Genomic DNA, 20,530 nt, shown 5'->3' with positions numbered 1-20,530 from the left:
AAGGACCACGGAGAGGGTGTTTACTTTGGCCTGAGGAAGGCCAGCTCAGGGGCCTGCCCTGTCCTGCTGAAGGTCTTCCTGTGCCCCCGTGTGCAGAACCACATGGGCCGGCTCATGGCCACCTGCCCCTGGAAAGGCCAGGAAGGTCCCCCGTTTACCAGTGGGACTGGGCCCCTTCAGTGGGGACCCAGGGCTGTTCTTCAGGTCTCAATAGACACTTCCTCATCAGCAGTTCCCCACTTGGTGCCTCCAGGTGAGAAAAACCCGGGCAGAGCTTACTTTTCGTCAGTACAAAAATCAACAATTGTTTGGCCAGTGGAGTGGAATTTGGTCTCCTGCATCGTAAACAGAAAGGCCAAGATCCATGGGGCACTTTAATGAATAACAAGTAGATAAAATGTCCCCCTAATTTTAAAAAAATACTACTACCTTATCTCATTGCCTGATCATTACAGATTTTATGCCACTTTTTTTTTTTTTTTGCAAAAAAGTGGATATGACCACTTTGTGAAGCTTTTTTTTTTTTTTTTTTTTTCAATTTTGCCAGTGTAACTTAAAAAATCATTTATTACTGCTGGGTATTGTGGCACATGAGGAGGCTGAGGCAGGAGGTTGGCAAGTTTGAGGCCAGCTTCAGCAACTTAGCGAGCCTGTCTCAAAAAATCAAAAGGACTGCCTTGTAGCTTGGTGATAAAATTCCCCTGGGCTCAATTCCCAGTACCCCCCCCCCGCCCCGCCCAAAATCAGATATTACTAAACTGTCTTTGGTGCGAGATTAAGGAGCCTGGAACCCTTGTGAATATATGTTAGAGCTTAATGGTCCAAATCGACACGCATCACTCCTTCCTGACGGTCCAGTGGACATTTTTACGGCCTGGAGAGGAAAGGTGAGGCATTAGTTGTTTCTGATTTGAAAACTTACTAGGGAGTTAAAAGGACTGTGGGCTGGGCAGGTTGCGCTCACTTCAGCCAGTTCACTGTGGTCTCTCGACGGCCACTGGGGAGCCAGACTTCAGCGGGTGTGGCATGCATGCACACATGCTCCATCCGGCCGGCCATGTTGGCCTTCCCAGCAGGGCACACCTAGCTCCCCGTGGCAGTGAGTGGACATTTATCCCACAAGGTCTCAACACCTGAAGTGCACTTAGGGGCCGTGAGCACCAGGCAGACCGTGGTGACAGGGGTTCAAGGTGCAGACTCTCAGGTTCCCTTGGGTCCTTCCATAGCAGTTCACCTGTGGGAGAACGTGTCAGGATGGCCTCTGTCAATGTGCTGTGAGGCTGAGTGTTCTTGAAGGCCCATGCATGGCCAGTGCTATCGATGGCCTCCAGCCCAGAGACCTGGCTCAGACTCCTGAACCTGGCCCTTGTCTCCAGCCGTCCCACACCCCAGACTCAGAGCCTCTCAGTGGGCTCTGCCTCCGTGACATCTCCCAGCAGTAGATGGGAGATGCTCTTCTGCCTCTGTCCTTGTCCTTCTTGGGACCAAATGGCAGAAACCTTCTGTCCTTTGGTGACTGCTCCCATACAGCTCAGGGTGCACTGGCTGTTCTGCCCCACCCATTCCTGGGCTAGGTCCACCCATGTCCATCTAGGGAGACTGGACAGGGCCTTGCAGTTTGGGCTGGGCTCACAGACCCGCTTCCTGCCGTGGTCTTCCTATCTGGAGCTGCGGTCAGCTGTCTGTGTGCTGGAGGGGCTGCCCACTAACGAGGACATGCCATACCAGGGCACCCCACAGGGTGGAGGGGCTGCGTGAGCCCTGCATCCTGCACCCCACAGCACGTCTTGGGGCGCAGCCCTGGGGAGGCTGCACATGGACACTAGCTCCTTCCTGTTGCTCAAGTGGCTATCCCATGCTCAGGTGACCCTCCTGGATCTGGCCACAGGTTGCAAGTGGCAGGAAGCAGCGAGCCAGTGACCACCCATACCTTTACCAGGGGAGCCGCTAGCCTGAGCAGGGGAGTGTTGCTGTGGCCCCTTGAGACCCTCCTGTGGGTCCCACATCATCCCGTCCACTCTGGTGTCTGGGAGGAGTGGCCGGGAAGCACGTGGCCTTTCATTTTCTGCCTGAACTTGGGCCCCAGTCCGCCAGCTGTGCCAGGGCGTGTCACCCGTGTGGTTTGCAGACGTCTCTCTGGAGTAGGGTTGGGTCACCCGGAGTCTCGCTTCTGTTGTGTCTTCATCTTTCCCTCCACCTCCGAGTCCCTGGAGCTCGTGGGCCCTGTGCACGGGTCCCACATCTGGGGTCCCAGTTTTCACTAGTCACTAATGCCCCAACAAGGGCTCTGGGCTCTGGGGTCCCCTCGGCCTAACATGATGGCACCCATGACCTGCAGGTTCTAGTACGGTCACCTTGCTTAAGCCTGGACTGCGTGGCCTCTCCAGCTCTAACTGCCCCTGCACTCTGAGGGGCTGGGTCCCCGTGCCAGGTGCCTCGCTGGCTTCAATGCCACAGCCGGGGCTTCGGCCCCTCGCTGGCTGGCGCTCTGTTTCCTCGGGCTTTTCCGGCTCCTTTGGATGCTGCTTCCCAGACTCACAGCATTGTCAGGGGCTCCCCAGAGTCCTGCAGTGGTGACCACCCATCCAACAGGAAGGCCACCTTGAACATGTCCAGGCCATGGCCAGCCCAGGTTTCCCTGCAGGCTCCACTTCCCATCGCAGCTCCAGGGTCAACTCAACCTGTTCCTCTTTGGGATCCTGCCAAGGGGCCACTTGTCCAGCCCCAGGTGTGCAGAGGCCCCAGGTGAACTGTCCCAACCCCAAGGGTTGGGGGACTCAGCAGAGCTCAGGGGCGCTTTATTCCCTACTCCTCAGGGGAGGGCCACACCATGCCTAAAACCGGAGGAAGATATAGGACGACTGCCCGCTGCCCGGGTGACGCTCGGCAGGTGTGTTAAGGGTACACTCCTCTACTTTACTGCCAAGGTCGCTCTCCCCTAGAGGCAGGAGATGCAGGAAGTGACCGCTCATCTCCCGTTGTCACCTTCTTTACAGTCCCTCTACCTCACTGCCAGCTTCCCGGGCACGGCTGTGTGTTCCCCTGGCACCTCCCTCGTCTCTTCTTCCCTCTCCCCCACCCTCTCCCCCTCCCTCCCTTTCTCCTAGAAATCTACCACGAGCCATCAGGAATGGGTCTTCTGATATCCACAAATGTCACTATCAGCTAATAGTCTCATGAAATTTCTTAAAAGTTCTGTGTAACAATCTTACTCTGGGATATGGAAAGAGAAAACGAGAACAAAATGTTTTTTTTTTTTTTAAATAAAACATCACCTTTCGGTTTAGGGTGCTTCTCCTTCCTCTCTGTAGATCTAGACTCCAGCATCTCCTCTCACACCCCCCAGGGTACAGGGAGATGGGAGCTGGGTCCTTCCAGCTGCTATGCCTGCAAAGACCTCCGCATTCTCCAGGGTTTCTTCTACGTGTGGATGTCCAGGTCTATGGTCTTCGTCCCCGGGTGGTTTAAAGTTGTGAATGGGAATGCAGGAATTTCCGTGGCTTCTGAAAACATCGGCTTCTGTCTCCTCTGTCCTTGTGAAATCAGGCAAGTGCCCAGTCCTGCATGTGCAGGGCCACCTCAACGCTGGCACTGGATGGCTTGGAAGTGAACTCCTCCCCAGAGCCTGCAGAAGGGGCCTGTGTTAGTCAGCTTTCTGTTACTATAAGAAAACACCTGAAATAATCAGCTGATGAAGACAAAAGGCTGGTCTTGGCTCAGTTTTGGAGGTTTCAGTCCATGGTCATTTGGCTCCGTTGCTATGGGCCTGTTGTGAGGCAGCTGCTCACATCTGGGACTTGCTTACGTGAGAGACAGGAAGAGACAGGGCTCCCACAATCTCCTTGAAGGGCACCCCCACCCCCTCCAGTGACCTGAAGGCTCTCACTAGGACCCACCTCCTGAAGTCTCCACCACTTTCCAGCAGCACCACCCTGGGGACCAAGACTTTTACACATAGGCCTTTGGGAACGTTCCCCTAAATGACAGCAGGGGTGCAGCAGGCCAAGGCCTTGATCTTGGACTTGTGAGACCCTGAGCAGAGAGCAGCAGAGCCCCACCGTGCTCAGACTTCTGAAGCTTGGAGACTGAATCATGATGGCTGCTGTGCTAAGCAGTCAGCTCTGTCCATTTGTTACAGCAGCACGTCACTGCAGACCCTAACCCCCACTGCCATCTTGGACTCTTACCCTCAGCTCTCGGGACCTTGCTTCCTCCTCTGCGGAGTAAAGAGTTGGACCACACGTTCTCTGCCACTGCTTCCAACTTTCGAGTTCTAGTTTTTGCTATCAAAAATTAATGGAGTCGCTGGCTGTGGTGGCACATGCCTATAATTCCGGTGGTTTGGGAGGCTGAGGCAGGAGGATCATAAGTTCAAAGCCAGCTTCAGCAATTTAGCGAGGCCCTAAGCAACTCAGTGAGACCCTGTCTTAAAATATAAAAAAGATTCTGGGGATGTGGCCCAGTGGTTAAGCACCCCTGGGTTCAAACCCCAGCACCCCAAACAAACAAACAGCTAATGGAGTTGGTAACTCCCCCATAGTTTTTAGGACAAGTCTTTGGTGTTCCTGCCTGCGCGGGGGCCGCCATCTACGTTTTAGTCACTGACTGTGAATGGGGTCCTGGTGCTGGTCTTATGAGGTTCTAAAGATGGAAAGGGATAACACGGGGGACAGCCTGGCTCCTCGTAGGTGCCTGATAAACTCCTTCCCGACCTCATGTGTACGGTCCCACGCTGCCGGCTGAGCTGTCCCCAACAATGCAAGACACCCCAGAAAATGTCACTGTCTGTGTCTTGGTAGCTGAGACTGTGGCCAGAACTCTAGAGGTCGGGAAGGGCCCCAGGACTGGTCATGGGCACCAGGAGCCTGACCAGCCGGAGAGCGCAGGGGGTGGCCATCCAGGGGGAGGGCCTGCTGCTCCCTCCCCAGCCCTGGGCACGGTGGTACGGTTCCAGGCAGCTTTGGCATCGCTCAGGAGCTTGGTGTCTGTCCTTCTGGGGTTCTGTGTCACTCTGGACGTCTCCAGCCACCCCCCCCCCCGAGCCGATTCCTGGGCTTTGCCACGGAGGATTTGGAAAATGGACTGAGCCCGGGCGGGGGGGGACTTGCAGGGAGTGCTTTGTCCTCCTGCTGATTCTTGGTGGCCCCTATGCCTGGTGCCTGGAGGGATGGGCATTGTGGGGGAGCACTTCAGGTGTGGTCAGGCCCGACCACGGGGCATGTGACGTTCCCAGGGCCACTCCCTCTGCTCTGGGTCTCCTGCCAAATCCCTGCCTTTGTGATGCCCCTGTTGGGCCTCCTCCCTCAGGCCTCCAACAGGAATGGGTTATCCCAGCCATAAAGACACCCCGGCTCCCCTGTGCCGTGGGATCCCTGTGACCGTGGACCAGAATGTGAGTGAGGGGAATGCCCAGACCAAATCTGTAAAGGAACTCTTCCTTAAGTGTATCAGCTCCCTCCCTTCTCACTGGTCCCCTTGGGATTTAGACACAAGAACAGCTCAGAGAGCATTTGTATTAAAGCGAACATGGGGCCCAGCAGGCACTTCAGCAGACTGGGTGCCCAGCAGCTCAGGTTCAAGTTCTGGCCCGAGTCTCATTGGCTGTGTGACGTCGGGCAATTTACTTAACCTGTCTGTGCCTCAGCTACCTCATCTGTCACGGTTGCTAGGAAGTCAAAGCAATTTAAACAGGGAAATGAATAAAGCTCTCAGAACTCTGCTTGGCACAAGGCAAGTGGAAGGTCCTTGCTTAGCATCTGGATGGCCATCTTACGTGACAGGCACCATTTTAAGGAAAAAGTTTTGCTTTTCAGCCCAAGGGTGTTTCTGAGAAAGGCTCCCCACTCCCTCATACCAGCCCAAACCCTAACTGCCTGCGTGAGAACCTACCTGGCTCTAATCCCTGAGCCTGGCCCAGACAAGTCCCCAGCCCCAGCCTGTGTTGTCCCCTCCCCTATGGAGGGATGGCCTTTATTCGTCAGCTTTGACACATAGACTCTGTGGATCTCCGCCCGGGCTCCTCCTGCGTTTCTCGCTGGCCCGTCTCTCCTTCCTCGCTTGCCTCTGATTGCCGAGTCCTGACCTGGCCTTCCTGCTGGCCAGCCTGGCTGGTCCTGATCTGGCCCTGTTCATAGTGACCTCATGACGAGGTGGTGGACCTGGGTCCACCTTCTCACCCAGGGCTGTCCCTTGGGTACCTGCAGCCTGGCCCGAACCTTCTGCAGGTTCCCCGCTCTCTGCAGACTGGCCGTGGAATCCCTCAGACCAGCTGAGGTCACCGACTTTCTCAAGCACAGAACTGCTGTCCAGATGGGGGAGCTTCCCGCCCACACGTGTTCTGTGCCGGTTCTGACGACATCCTGTCATGGCTTTAGTGGCTCCAGATCAGCCCAGGGATAAAGGGGACCCGGAGCTCTGCCTTTCCACGCAGCCATCCAGTGTGGGGAGCAGCCTCCCGGGACGTGCTGACAGCTCCCTCCTGGGACCCCTTCCTCGGTGGTCAAGACGTGCCCAGGGCCTTTGAAGAGCGAGACACGTTTTCTGCACGTGTGAGTGGCTGGCGGGGGGTTTTCTGCAGGGCTGGCTTGGATACACTGGCTTCCCCTGCGGCCCTGGGTGGAGGGGTGTGTCCCTTCTTGGTGACACACCCCAGGAGGTGGCTTGGTCTTCAAATGCTGCGGGGAGCCACACCCTCCGCCTGCCCGGGCTCCAGGCAGCTCTAGGCGGCTCCTCTGGGCTCCACCTTCCTCTGCTGTGGCCTGCACAGCTTGGGCACCAGGGGCATGCACCTCCCCGCCAAAGCCACCCGCAGGCTGCTTCCTGTCCGTCAAGGTCCAAGGCCAGCAGGCACCAGGGACCGTGCGGTGCTTGCCAGGGCAAGTTAGTTCTGCTGGTCACCCAGCCAGGCTCATCCCAGCCCTGGCTTTGCTTCTAGAGCAAAATCTATGCCCCCATCTTTACACACTAATGACACAAAACAACAAGCCAGTGACCAACATAACCGCCACACAGCCAGTGCACAGCAGGCCACACTGTCAGGGCCATGGTCATCTCAGGGAGATCAAGCGCAGAAGGTGGCATGGCTCCTGCCCTCTATTCCAGTCCCCCTGGGGCCCTCTTCTCTGGACCCTGCAACACTCCTGGCCCCTCCCATCCTTGGGCCATGATCTTGTGGCTCTCTGCTCCCTGAGGGGAGTGTGGCGCGTCTTCTCTTCTTCCTCCGGGAGTCCAGTGAGAGCTGGACGTGCACATTACTGGCCTTTCCTAACCCACCTCCACCCCCAGGCCATGCCCCAGCAGTGGTCCTTCTCCCCACGGCCCACCTGAGGCCCTGGCCAGGTCTCTGAGTGTCCTCTGGGCCGTTTGATTCTGGGGCTCTGCCCTTTGCTCTGGGAAGAAGGTTCATGGGCACCTGAGCTGTGGCTGTGAACCCCAGGAACGGAACTTCCGGCTTCATTTTCTTACTTAAATCCAAAAGCAAACCCCGCGGTTCAGTGACGGGCCCCCTTTGCAGTGTGACTAATCACTAGGTGTGGATCTAGTTTCTCATCTAAGTTTTATGAGGTCTCAACGAGGATCGAGCCCTCCTGGTCAAGAGGCAGCGTCTGGATTGAGATCAAGTATGAGGTACATGCGGGATTGGGCCCGAAAATGAATGAGAAATACCTAAGAGAGCTCAGATTGTGTCTTAAAGTCACAGAGCTCTGGCGATAGCTGTTGAGCCTGTCATTAAAGGATCTTGGGGGCTTTGAGCACCCACTGTCTGCGTGCCCACTAGAGTGCTTGCGGCTCATGCTGGATTTCAGATATCGGGGCTGGGGTGGCCCTGTGGCCCCAGGGTCCTGTCCCTCTCATGCACACCCTTGGCTTCCTGGGCTGGTTCCTGTGCTGCTCCTCAGTGCTGGTGCTCCCCAAGTTCTGCCCTCTGTCCGTCTGTCTTTCCTCCCCCTCGTCCCCAATGCTTCCTTGCTTCTCGTCCCTCACGCCAGCTTTGCTGAGCCCTGGCTGCACATCCTTCAGGTTCTTCTGGAGGGAAGGGCTCTGTGGAGGAACTGCCCTGCTCCTCTCTTTCTCGGGACAGCTGGACAGGCTCCTCTCTGGGAGGAGACGCTGCAGGAGCTGTGTGGGTCAGCTGTGTGGGTCATTATAGCAACCAATTGTGTTAGTCAGCTCTCCATTACTGTAACAAAACACTGGAGATAAAGGAGATAAAGCAACCTAATAAGAGGAAAGGTTTATTTTGGCTCACAGTTTTGGAGGTTTCAGTCGGTGGTTGGTTGAACCCGTTGCTTTTTTCCCTGTGGTGAGCAGTATGTCATGGCAGAAGCATGTGGCACCTCATGTGGCCAGGAAGAAGTGGGGGATGGGAGAGAAGGAGGAGGAGGAGAAGAACAGGGGGAGAGGAAAAGGAGGAGGAGAAGGTGGCAGCTGGGGTCCCAATGTCCCTCTTCAACACATGGGCCTTTGGGGACACTGAAGACCCAAAGCTTATAAAGAGAACAGCTGCCCCTGGCTCCAGCTGGGAGGGTCCCACCGCGACCTGCTGGCCTCTTGCTTCTGGGCCCAGCAGAGCACCTTGTGGGAGTGTGGTGGAGAAACTTGCCCCCCTCGTAGCCGAGACAGAGGAAGAGGGGAAGGGGCTGGGGTCCCACTGTGCCCTTCGAGGACGTGCTCCCGGTGACCCAAGACTCCCTCTAAGTCCTGCAGGTCACAGGACCACCCTGGGGAGCAAGACAGAGGCCTTCGTGGTGCACGCAAGACCTACCCTAGAGCAGGGGCTGCAGGCTGCGTGTGTCCAGCGGAGGGTGCCCCAGGGGGCAACAGCGTGAGGGGTGGCCACCCTTGGCCTCTAGAGCAGGACCAAGCCCAGTGGGAAGGGCTCTGTGGCCCCGGGTTTGCCATCTATCTCTCTCCCACCTTCTCCAAGGCACCGAGGCCACTTATCAGGTTCCTGTGTGGAAGGGGAGACCACGAGATGCGTGCGGGGCTATTGGACACCAGTCTGAAAAGACCCCACCTCCCAGGGACCTGAAAGCTGCTGGGGCCCAGGATCCAGACCGGGGTGCGTGGGAGCAAGTGACGCATGCGGTTTTAACCCAGGTACATCCCACAGCGGGCCGGTGCCTCTGGGTCCGTCCTGTGCTCACGCCCCAGTGTTGGAACACAAGGGTGGAGTAGAACACTGGGCCACTGGCAGAACCCCACATTGTCTCTGTGACCCGTGAAATGACCTGAGGGCTGTCCTGGCAGGAATCATCAAGTGGAAAATTCTAGAACTTCCTGTACCTTCTCAGAATCCTCCGTCTCTATCTAACTTGCCTGTCTGACGTGCATAGGAGGCAGATGGATTCAGGGACCCACAGTGGATTCTGTAACTTGATCAGGTGGCGACCCCACCTCTGGTGCCATCTAGATGGGCATCCTCTGCTCGTCACTGACCACCTGGCTGGCAGCTGTGGAGCCGGGAGGTGCCTTTGCTCCGCTCTGCTCAGCAATGCTCTCCAGGGGCCGCTCGCCTCCGACTGGCAGGGCCAGCAGCACACCTTGCTGAGACCCCTCGGGGTGTCCACCTCTCCATCCTCCATCAGGATGACCACAGAGGCCTCCATACTGACCATTGTGTGGGGGCTGCGGAGGGCAGCATCATGCTGGTGGAGCTTGTGAGCAGGGAGTGAGCCGGAGACTACTCACGAGACACTTGGGCAAGACAGATGTAATAAGGGTGGAAAAAAATCCTACAAAAACCCAGGAGCCTTTCATCTCAGCGGAATTTTCCAGGGTCTGGTGTGCTCAGCTTGTTAAAATATCCCTTCCAAGGTCAAAGGTGAGTTTCTGCATCTAGCACCTTCTCCATTACAAAAGAATGACAGCCTCTCCGGACCCTGGGTTGTCACCTGAGCACTTGTGGAGAGATCAAAGGGCTGCCTGGGGGTGCATGTCCCAGACCCCAGGCAAGCTGCTCTGCCACGGTGGCCCCATGACACGGCAAACTTGGTGAGCTTGATGTGCCTCTGACGGGCAGGCTGCCGTGCTGGCAGACCCCCATGGAAGGACCGGAGGGGTCCTCAGGTGTGGAGCAAGGTGGTGCCATACTCTGCAGGACAGGCCACCATGCAACCCAAACCAGCCACCAGGAGCTGGCATCTCCTGACCCACCAAGCAAGGCGCTGGGCGTGCACAGCCCTCCACTGTCGGGGGGTAGTGCAGACAGCTGACCTGTACTCGCCCAGCTCCGCGGTTTTGAGGAGACAGTGGGTGAAAGCAGAGTGCGATGGGGAGAAAGCGGGCTTTGAATTTGGATCCTATGGCTCCCACTGGTGCATGGGCCTTTATGCCCAACCTCCACCCCCGGCTTCCTTGGGACTCCTTCATGGCCAGCTGCATGAGCAGGGGACGCTTCCGTCCTAGTTTACAGATGGTTTGGGGTGATGTGGACATCCACAGCGAGGTGGCGGGGACTCTGCTACTTCAGGGGGAGCTGGGGTGCGGCTGTGAAGGCGAGGTGCACCCATGTTAGGTGAAGACACTCTCACTGCGTCGGTATATGCAAACTAGAAGTGGTCAGTGAAGGTGCATGTGGGTGTCCCTGGGTCAGCCTGGCGGAGCTGCTTGTTTCCCAGAATCCTGGTGCGGGTCTGCGAGCACGGACCAGGGACAGGTGGAGGGATCACAGCTGTGCTGTTCTCTGAAACCAGTTGGGGTGCATATTGCCTTCGTCCACGTTTGCTTCTGTCCCAGAAGACCCGAGACTGGTCACTTACAGGGAATGGGGCTTGTTTGGGCTGGTGGGCCTGAGCCTGGGAGGTCCGAGGGCCTGGTGTCTGCTCGGCTTCTGGTGCAGCGGGTGAGCAGGCAGGCTGGAAGGGAGGAGGGGGCTGGAGCCCTGGGACACTGCACATTCCTGGGGGGCTCCATCCACCACCTGCCCTCTCTGGGGCCCCCTCCCCCACTGCCTCCATGGCTGTCGACTTCAGCATGGGCTCTGGAGGGGACAGTCTGTAGCAGGCACGTGGGAGAGTCACCGAGGCACCAGTAGTTTCCACTTGTCCTATGTTCTGCTGAGAACTGGTGGTAGATCACCACAAGGGTCCACTTTGTCCTCGATTGCCCATGCCCCTACCTGGTGGCTGGTCCTGCTGTCCAGAGCTGCCCAGGCCCATGACTCTGGACTTCTCCAGTGGGTGCTCTTCCCTGCTCCACCTTGGCAGAGGCGTGTGCCTGGTTTCCCAGTGGCTTGGCAAGTGACCTGTCTGCCATCACAGGTGTCCAGGTCCAGTCAGTGGCCCTCTTCTGGGTCCTGGTCACCATAGTTCCCTCCAGTTCCAGGTACAGGTTCATTTCTACGAAGACAGGAGCCTGGGTGGGGAGCTAGCCACCCTGAGGTGGGAGCTCAGGGGCAACAGGGGCTGGACTTCCCCACCTTTCCCACTGCCCACCCCAGGTCCATCGGGACTCACGTCAGGAGAGGACTTGGTGCAGGGCCTCAGGCTCTGGGACACTCCATGCTCACTGTGGGCTGAAAGGCAAATTGTGGCTGCAGATAGGTTCACCACAGGACGCTGGCCTCCGGTCAGCCTTGGCAATCTAAATGTGGGAGGTTGTGGATGACATAGCAATAAGAGCTTGGGTGCGGGCTGAACAGAGGAAGCTTCCGTGGGCAGACGTTGCTGTCCAGATCTCGAGCAGCCCTTGGACACTGGACATGCAGCAGGATGCATCATATGAATTGGGCCCCCAGAGGAAATGCTAAATCCCAGGTCAGGGGTCTCCACAGTCTACCAATGGACCATTTCTGACTTTTGACCCCCTAACTCTGTTCATGGAGTTGGGAAGGTAAAAGCAGACAGAGAAGAGTTTGGAAATACTTGTTATCTGGAGTAAAAAAATGGAAAAACAAAAGAACACAAGCTTCCCAAGGCCCCCCAGGGCCCCACAGCACCTGTGGGTATCTAGAAGGGCTCAGAGATTCTTTTGAAAATTAACTGTTCACCGTTAAACCTGACCGTCTTTATAGGCAATGGGGACTTTTCATGTCTAAATCCTGGTAAGAGACTTGTTGCTAAACCTTGCTTCAGAAAGCACGCAGGCTGCAGGGGTCCTGACTGCAGCATCCGGCCACTTGGCATTTCCCCCTGATGTCCCTACAGACGGATCCAGAACTCTGTCTGTCTTGGGGACCATTAGTGTCCGGGGTGCTGCGGAATCTGGCTTGTTCAGAGTTGGGTCTGGAGCTTTGGAGAATGCCTTCCTCTTGGGTCACGATGTCCTCTGTTCTCGTCTATGAAACAGGCTGCCTGGTTCAGAGCAGGTGAACGTCCCGGGTCAGCCCGATCCCGGGAGCCTCGGTCAAAGGTGCTGGAACAGAGAGAGTGCTGTGGCCAGGTGGGAGCTCATCACCGGACCAGGACCACCCGTCATGCTGGGACCCTGGACGCCAGCCTTGTCCCTCGCACACTGGTGATATAGTTCAGCCCTCTCCACTGTGGAGTGGAATGCTGCGACCCACCCGCTGTCACCCCGCAGCCTGCAGAGGCGCTGACGCAGATTCCCCCCAGTTCTCAGGACCAGGCCCGCGCTGGGACAGAATTCAGCCAAGTCAACCTCTAGTGTCATTAGCACTCTGCAGTCCCCACCCTATGTCCCCAAATGCCACTGTGCTCTGACGGCAGAACCAGCTGGGCATGTTTAACACACTGATTTCTGGACTTCCAAAGTGGACACCTGGTTCAGTGGGAAACAAGGTCACAGCCGTGCTTTGAAATTCCTGCGCAGGGTCACACACACACGTACACACAGGTGTGCACACACACACACACAGGTACACACACAGGCGCACACTCATGGAAACACTCCACAACGTTCACATCTCCCTAATCGAGCCTATTAAAACAGAATTACAGCTGGGAAAAGATCTGCCTTAGCCTCACAATAAGATACCCCTGTGGACACGTCACCCCCTCCTTGAGGATTTCTGGTGGCAGAAGTGCTCTGTCCCACAGTGATTAGCCCTAGCAGAAGTTCTCCATCCAGCTTCTAAGTGCTCTGGGCAGCCCAGTCCTGGAGGGGTGCAGTGCGACACCCCGTGTCTGGGCTGTCCCCCACGTGATGGCACACATCTAGTTCTTTGGACGAGCAGGTCGATGCCCTTCCAGTTTCCCTGCAGACATTGGAGGACGTGGGGCTATAGCCCAAGGGGTGAGCAGTCCATCAAGCTCTGGTCAATTAAAAAGTAGCCCTGAGCCCAGTCCACTCTGGGGCCATTCTGCTCACTGGCCGTGTGTGCCCAGGCTGACTGTGTGTGCCCAGGTCTTTCTGCGCAGACAGTCCTTCAGAGGGACAGACAGCGCTTCCTCCTTCCTCCCACTCCACACACCTCAGAGGCCAGAGCCAAGCGAGTTGCAGGCACAAGTGCACAGACGTCCCGAGGCAGGCAGATGGTGGACGGCTCTCTGGCTCCTACAGAATCCAAATCAAGCTAATTCCATTCAAATTCCTTCCCAGCCCATGTTGTGCCTTCCCAAGGTTGCCGAAATTGAATTCAAACTCCAAAAACACATGCTGGCCAGGCTCAAAGAGCCACTGCCGATTGCAAACACATGGCCCAGCAGTGCAGGGGACGCTTTAGGGTGCCTGGTGTTGTTGATTATGTGGGATAATCACAAGAAGCATCCCTCAAAGCCCTCGCCCTCGCACACAGCACATGGTAAAAAAATAAAATAAAAATCTGTTTTTCAAACAAAGCACTAAAACAAAACAAAAGTCCTGATGAAAGTGCTTAATGGTCCTGAAGATGGAAATTCAATCTTGGACTTGATGTTTTACAGGTGTGCATGGAAAATGTCACATGAAGCAAGATGCTCTAGTTGGGATTTCTTGCAGCTGTGGGTGCAAGTTTGAAATAAGAAAGATCAAAATCAATGACCATAAAGTCTTCAGCATAAAGATATCTTTAGGTTGCAAAGCAAAAAATACTCTTTTTTTTTTTTTTTTGGTCATGCAGGAAATACATCTGTCAGGGATGTCGGTGGGTACAAGGCTAGGCCCATGGCAGATGCTCATGCCGAGAAAGTGGCCACCAGGCTGGCAAGAGGTAAAGGGAGGGAGAGGGTCCATCAGCCTCTGTGCCTCCTCTGGGGCTCCTGGTGGGAACACGTTCTTGGCAGGTATCCAGGCTCCTTAACTCATGCTCGCGGTGAGACTGAAGGTAGGATTAATTCGTATGGGTTAAGGTCCTGTGGCTAATACTAGATAGGGAAGGAGGTCCTGCCCCTGTGTGGAGGAAACGAAAATCCCAGAGACCTGTTACAGGGCTCCTGACCATTGGGCCACCTCACTGCTGAAGTTTTAAATTTAGTCATCTGCCGTTAAAATAGCCACTGGCTGTACAAGGCAGTGTGGGCCACAGGGAGTGCCCCTGCTCAGCTCCGCTTGGGGCTGAACAAAAGGATTTCACAAGTGCTGGCAGGGTGTGGGCGGAGGGCGTGCATGGAGGGCGTGGCGGGCAATGTGCACATTGGCTTGCAACATGAGCAAAGACGCACAGGTCTGTTCCCATTTCCACCTTCCTGAGCTTCCGCTGCAGCAGAGTTGGAGATGAGCATTCCGAATGCAGAAAGAAGTGAGGTCAGCTTACAGCTGCTGCGTCCTTCCCTGGGCCTGGTGTCCAGCGACCTGCGGTCTGCAGCAGAGACGTACCCTGATCCCCAAGGTGCTCCATGGGGACACAGGTCTGCTGTGCCTGGCTCACCTCAGTCACTGTGCCTTGTGGGGACAAGGAGATGAGCAGCAGATGGAGCAGCTTGACTGAATGTTCCCAAGGACTCCTCAGGTGGCCCTGGTGACCCCAGTTCTTCCCACTTTGGAACACTACATATCTTTATTATGCACATGTGAAAACATACGTGGGGTGCTCTGGCCGAGGTGTCAGGACTCTGCTGCAGGTGGGCCGGGGACTGGGCAGGAGCAGGGAGGGGCCGTGCGGGGGGAGACCCCTTCCCCAGGGAGCTCAGTGCCGGGAGAGTCTCACCTACCTTGCTGTTCAGACCGGTGCTCATTATCACCTCCCTAGGAAGGAAAATGAAATGAAAGCTGACTTTTCCCCAGTGAGAGAAAGGAAACGTATGAAATACAATTGTGTTGAGAAGTGTCGAGCTCTGGAGGGTCACACACCAGCAAGCAGCCAGTTGTGTGGACTTTTATTTTTGTCCAAGAATCCATTTTGGCCCCCATGGGGGCAAAGTCTCCTCCACCAAGAATGCATGCTTTGGGCTTAATACCCCAAACCCCTTTAACTCAATAAATGGCAAAAGAACTAAAGAGACATTTCTCAAAAGAAGAAACACAAATGGACAACAAATAAATGAAAAAAAAAAATGTTCACCTCTCCAGTGAGGGAGATGACCCTAAGCTGCCCAGGACTCCATCTCCCTCCAGTTAGAAGAGCAGTCATCAAGGACACAGATGACAATAGATGCCGGGGAAGATGTGGAGAAAGGCACTCTCACACATTGTTAGTGGGACTGCAAATTAGTGCAACCACTCTAGAAAGCAGTGTGGAGATTCCTCAAAATAACTAGTGGGATCTCCATATGACCCAGCTCTTCCACTCCTGGGTGTGCATTCAAAGAACCAAAATCAGCCTCCTACAGAGAGACATGCATTCCAATGTCTGTAGCAGCACAACTCACCGTAGCTAAGTTACGGAACCTGCCCCTGTGTCGTCAATAGATGAATGAATTAAGAAAAGGTGGTGTATAGGCACAATGCAGTTTTACTCAGCCATAAAGAAGAATGCACTTATGCATTTGCTAGTAAATGGGTGGAGCTGGAGAACATCGTGCTAAGTGAAATAAACCAGACTCAGAAAGTCAAGGGTGCAATGTTTTCTCTCATCTGCAGAAGCTAGAGCAAATTAAGGAGGGAAAAGGACTGGACATCATAAAGATATAGGGAAGATCAGTGGAGTAGACGAAGAGAGAGAGGGAGGGAGGATGGGAAAGGGGAGGAAATGCAGAAGAATTTAACAAAATCATGCCATGGGCAAAAATAAATATACCAGAGGGGGAATTCCACCTTTATACATAATTTGAAATCACCAATCAAAAATCAATAAATGAGTGAAAGGGAGGTCAGTAGAGCAGAGGACAGAATAGGGGAGGGGGAGGAGAGGGAATGAACAGGCACTGATGTCAAGCTCCATCATGTTGGATTATGTCGAAACGAACCCCAACCACTGTGTGTAACTGTGATGCTCGAATAAAAAAAAAATATACTGTGAATCCTGATTTTCCAAATCAGACAACCTAATGTAAGAAGAGGAATGTTTTTGTGAGATGTATGTTATTTAAAAATGTCTTCCCTCTGTGTGAGCAGGAAATCCTACGTCTCACTAAAGAGAAGACAGCGTTTGCGGTGGTGAGAGCCAATTGTGCTGACGTCACTGACCACTGTCCTGTGTACCTTGTCTCACCATGGCTCCCTCTAGAAGGTGAGGGACAGACACCAGCAAGCTACAGAAGGAGGGCATGCTTTTGTGACTCAAATAAGCCTCCAAGTGGCTGGGATTCTAGAGAGCGAGCACTCTCCCCCTCCGCTGCGATGGCTGAGAGGGGGTGCCGGGGGGACCAGAGAAGAAAGATTTGTCCCTATTGCTCCCAGGGATTCCAAGCAAGTTGAGAGCAAGGGTTCCAGTTTCTGAGAAAGAGAACAGACACACACCAATGTCTGGAGGCCATGTGGAGCAGCGACTAAGAGCAAGAGGTCCAGTCCCTATCCTGTCAGTCTTTGGCTGGGTGACCTGAGGCAGGTTGTTTAACCTCCCTGGGCTGTACCTCCTTGACCTGTGCATTGGGCATAGTGCCCCCTCTCTGGGTTCATGAATATCTGGTGCCATGGAAGTGCTTAGGACAGGGTCTGGCACTGGGTTAGCTTTCATTTGAACTTCCATTTATTCTAAAAACTAGCAGCACACTAGTGGGATGACCCAGCTCTGGGATGTCAGGTAGCAAGGCGCTCACACTTCCAGGAGAAGCTCTGAACCGTGTCGTGGCTGGGGCGGTGGTGGCAATGGTGTCTGTTTTCCTTTTAAGAAATGATTAGTGGGAGAAATGGCTATTGGATTATGTTTTTAAGTAGCCTTGAGGTCAGGTTGTTTTGTTAGCCGTGGTCCTCCTCGAGCCCGAGTTTTGGATCTTGGCTCTGCTGCTTACGAGCTGGTGAGTCAGAACAGGTCACTGGACACCAGTGTCTCAGTGGAAGAGGTTCAGGAAAATAGGGGCAGTCACACCCATGTCACGGCACCACGACTCAAGTGAGGCAAAGCGCACCGCGACCCGTCACTGTGATGCACTGGCTGTCCCCTGAGTGTCCAGTCCCACCACACTTCCTGCTTGGCCAGGCGTCCATCCCGCCCAGTGCAGCCCACACGCCTCAGAGCTGCAGGCTCCATCCTGAGCCTGCTGCATCTGGGTCCACCAGAGACCAGAGCTGGGTGTGCATGGAGGGGAATGTCTACACTGGCCGTGAGTGGAGCACGGTGACTCTGACACGCAGGGCCACCTGCTTAGAGCAGGGAGGTGGGCTTCCATGCAGGGGTCTTGCTGGCCACCTGTCAACCAGGCCCGAAGCTCCTCCTTCCTCAGGGCTTCTAGTTACTTCTAGAATAAGAAAGAATACATTCCTGGGACCAGGTAGAGCTCAGTGGTGGGCACCTGCCCAGCATGACAGGGCCCTGAGTCCCATTCCCACCATTATTTATGTATTCCATGATGGCCTAAGGCAGTTTGAGTACAGGTTAAAAGCCTTTCAATAAATATACCTGTTTTCCCAAGCATCATTGCAGCTTTGATTTTGTTCTTTTACTTATTCACTCTTCTGTTCATCCATCCACTTATTTTCCAATCCCTGAGTGGAGAGCAGTACTCTGTACTCCGTGAGAAACAAAAGGAATCTGATTCTTCACTGATACCTTCAAGAAATTTAAAGTTTATTGCAGAATTTAAAATTTTGAAATTTAAAATGTATTATTTATGGCTCAGGTTTCGGGTGGGCCTGTGCTCAGCTCTCACCACCCTGTAGACAGGAAGGCAGGGACGAGGCCTCCGCAGGGGGTGGGAAGACCAGGGAAGGGGCCCTCTGGTCTGGCACCAGGCAGTACCATGCTGGGCAGGCAGCATGTAAGAAAGATGAGTCCAAAAGCCAGGTGGTGTTGAATGCCAGCCCCCAAAGCTGGAAAATTTAAAGTATGAACCTCACTGAACGGTTTGGAGCTCTTGAGTGGTGGATAAAAATGGGGGTTGGAAAAGCAGCCGGCAGAGCTGGACCGAGGTCCGGGTCTGGCTCCGGCACACACTCCTCTCAGCCCCTTTGAAGTGGCAAGGGCACGTGGAGCAGGTCCCGCTGCGCGACTGCTTGGGTTCCTGTGTTCCCAGCAATACCCTGGGCATGTCAGGTGGACCCTCCTTGGCATCTTTTCCCTGATGGAGCAGGATGCCCTGCCCGCTGCTTCCCTGGGATGTCCCCAGACCTCATGGCCCTCCTGCTGGTTGAGTCTGGAGGAGCTCTGAGCTTGTGCCAGGACGTGGTGGCATTGGAGTCTCTGTTTCTTTCTTTCTTTTTTTTTTTTTTTTTTTTGGTCCTGGGGATTGAACCCAGGGATGATGCTTAACCACTGAGCCACATCCTCAGCCCCTATTCCCCCCCTTTTTTGTATTTTATTTAGAGATAACCCCTCGCCAAGTTGCTCAGGGGCTCACCAAGTTGCTGAGGCTGGCTTTGAACTTGTGGTCCTCCTGCCTCAGCCTCCTGAGCCCCTGGGATTACAGGTGTGTGCCACCACACCTGGCCTGTGATTTTTGCAGTGCATCCCTTGACCTCTCTGAGGTCTTTGGGTCCTCCTAACTCGCATGACTCTTAAGTGTCAGAATGCTTTGGAATTCTGGTCCCGGACCTCCCTTCTCTCCATGAAGCTGAACCTTTGTTGGGCCTTCTTATCCTGTGCGGGGTGCTTCCCACCTCTTTCTCTCAAGCTGGCCTTTCTCTGAGACCTGGCACTGTCCGTCCCCCACCCTGAAGGTCACCTCTCGTTCTGTGAAGATCAGGTCATCACCTAGTCCATGTCCACTCCTCTTCCTTGCTTTCTGTGCTGGCTGGTTGCCATGTCACCAGTGTCAGCCGATCCACTGTGGAGTCATCCGTCTTCCCTTTCACCCCTAGGTCCTCTAGTCACTGTTATTGGCAAGTGGGTGACAAGGGTGATAAAAACAGAACACTAAAGATCAGGCTTCACTTATACATTAGAATGCTTTCTCCTGAAAAAATACAAGTACCCCCCTTAGCTTGAGTCTTTCCTGAGTGGAGGAAGGAAGTGTGGTGGACGGCCGTGTGGGAGGCTGTGGGGTGTGCTGCTGCTTTGAATGGCCTCTGTCCTGAGTACCAGGGAGAGAAAGGTGTGCATTGTGGCCTACTCCTGGATTGGTCTGGCTTGGATTAAACACATTTCTGTGTCTGCCTGGTGACCTCATCTCTGGGTCTCCCAGTGCCACCACTGCAAATGGCTTCAGGTGGCTCAGAGCTATACTGAGCCTTGATGTCCTGACTGTTGTCTCTGCTGGAAATGCTCATTCGTTCATACATTAAGTACAAATAAAGGGAAAGACCCAGGAGCCCCACTCCCAGGTTGATCCACAGCAACTGCAATGAGGGGCTTGAACCCTGCGTCCACACCAGTGCTCACAGTGGCACGGGACACAGTGCCGAGGGAGGGAAGCAACCAGGTGCCCACCAGCAGACGATTGTGCAAACAAAACGTGGTGTTGCACACACAACAGGCAGTATTCTGTCATTAACAGGAATGAAAATCTGGTAATGCGTCCACATGGATGGACCTTAAATAGAAATAGCTTGCCACAGCAGGACAAACAGCGTGAGACTTCACTGAAGGAAATAGCCAGAGTAAGCAGATTCACTAGATTCAGCAGATCAGAGGTTGCCAGGGGGCTGGGAGAGGAGGGTGGGAACTTATTGCTTAATGGCTGCTGAATTTGTTTGAGGTGGTGAAAGGTTTTGGAACTAGATGATGGTTGCACAATCCTGCGGATATACCGAGTGCCACCCAGCTATGGCTTAGCCTGTTAAAATGGCATGCTGAGTGCATTTCCCCAAAAGTAAAGAGTGTAAAGGGAGGGAAAACATCCACACAATAGTTCTTAGGGTTCTTGCAGACCTGTGTGAGCACATGCCTCAGCCAGGAGCCAGGCCCAGGTGCACCCAGAGGCCAGCTCACAGCAAGGCACAGCAGAAGGGCGGGGCTCCTGCTGGAGGAGCCCAGAGAGCAGGGGCCTGGCTGGTACACAGCTCTTTTTCGGTTTAGCATTCCAAACCCTGTAGAGCCCACTAGATCTCTTTCCTTCTGCAGATCTAGCGTTTTGTTCCCCCTGGGGTGGAACGGGCAGCGAGCAGGGCTGGCCACAGGCTGGGCCACTGGTTCCTGGACCTGCTGCATCGTTCAAGACTGGAGATCCGCACGAATTAG

Source organism: Marmota flaviventris, chromosome 16 (assembly GCF_047511675.1).
Source record: "Marmota flaviventris isolate mMarFla1 chromosome 16, mMarFla1.hap1, whole genome shotgun sequence".
In the NCBI taxonomy this organism is placed as follows: Eukaryota; Metazoa; Chordata; class Mammalia; order Rodentia; family Sciuridae; genus Marmota; species Marmota flaviventris.
Note: the sequence above shows the minus strand (reverse complement) of the source record.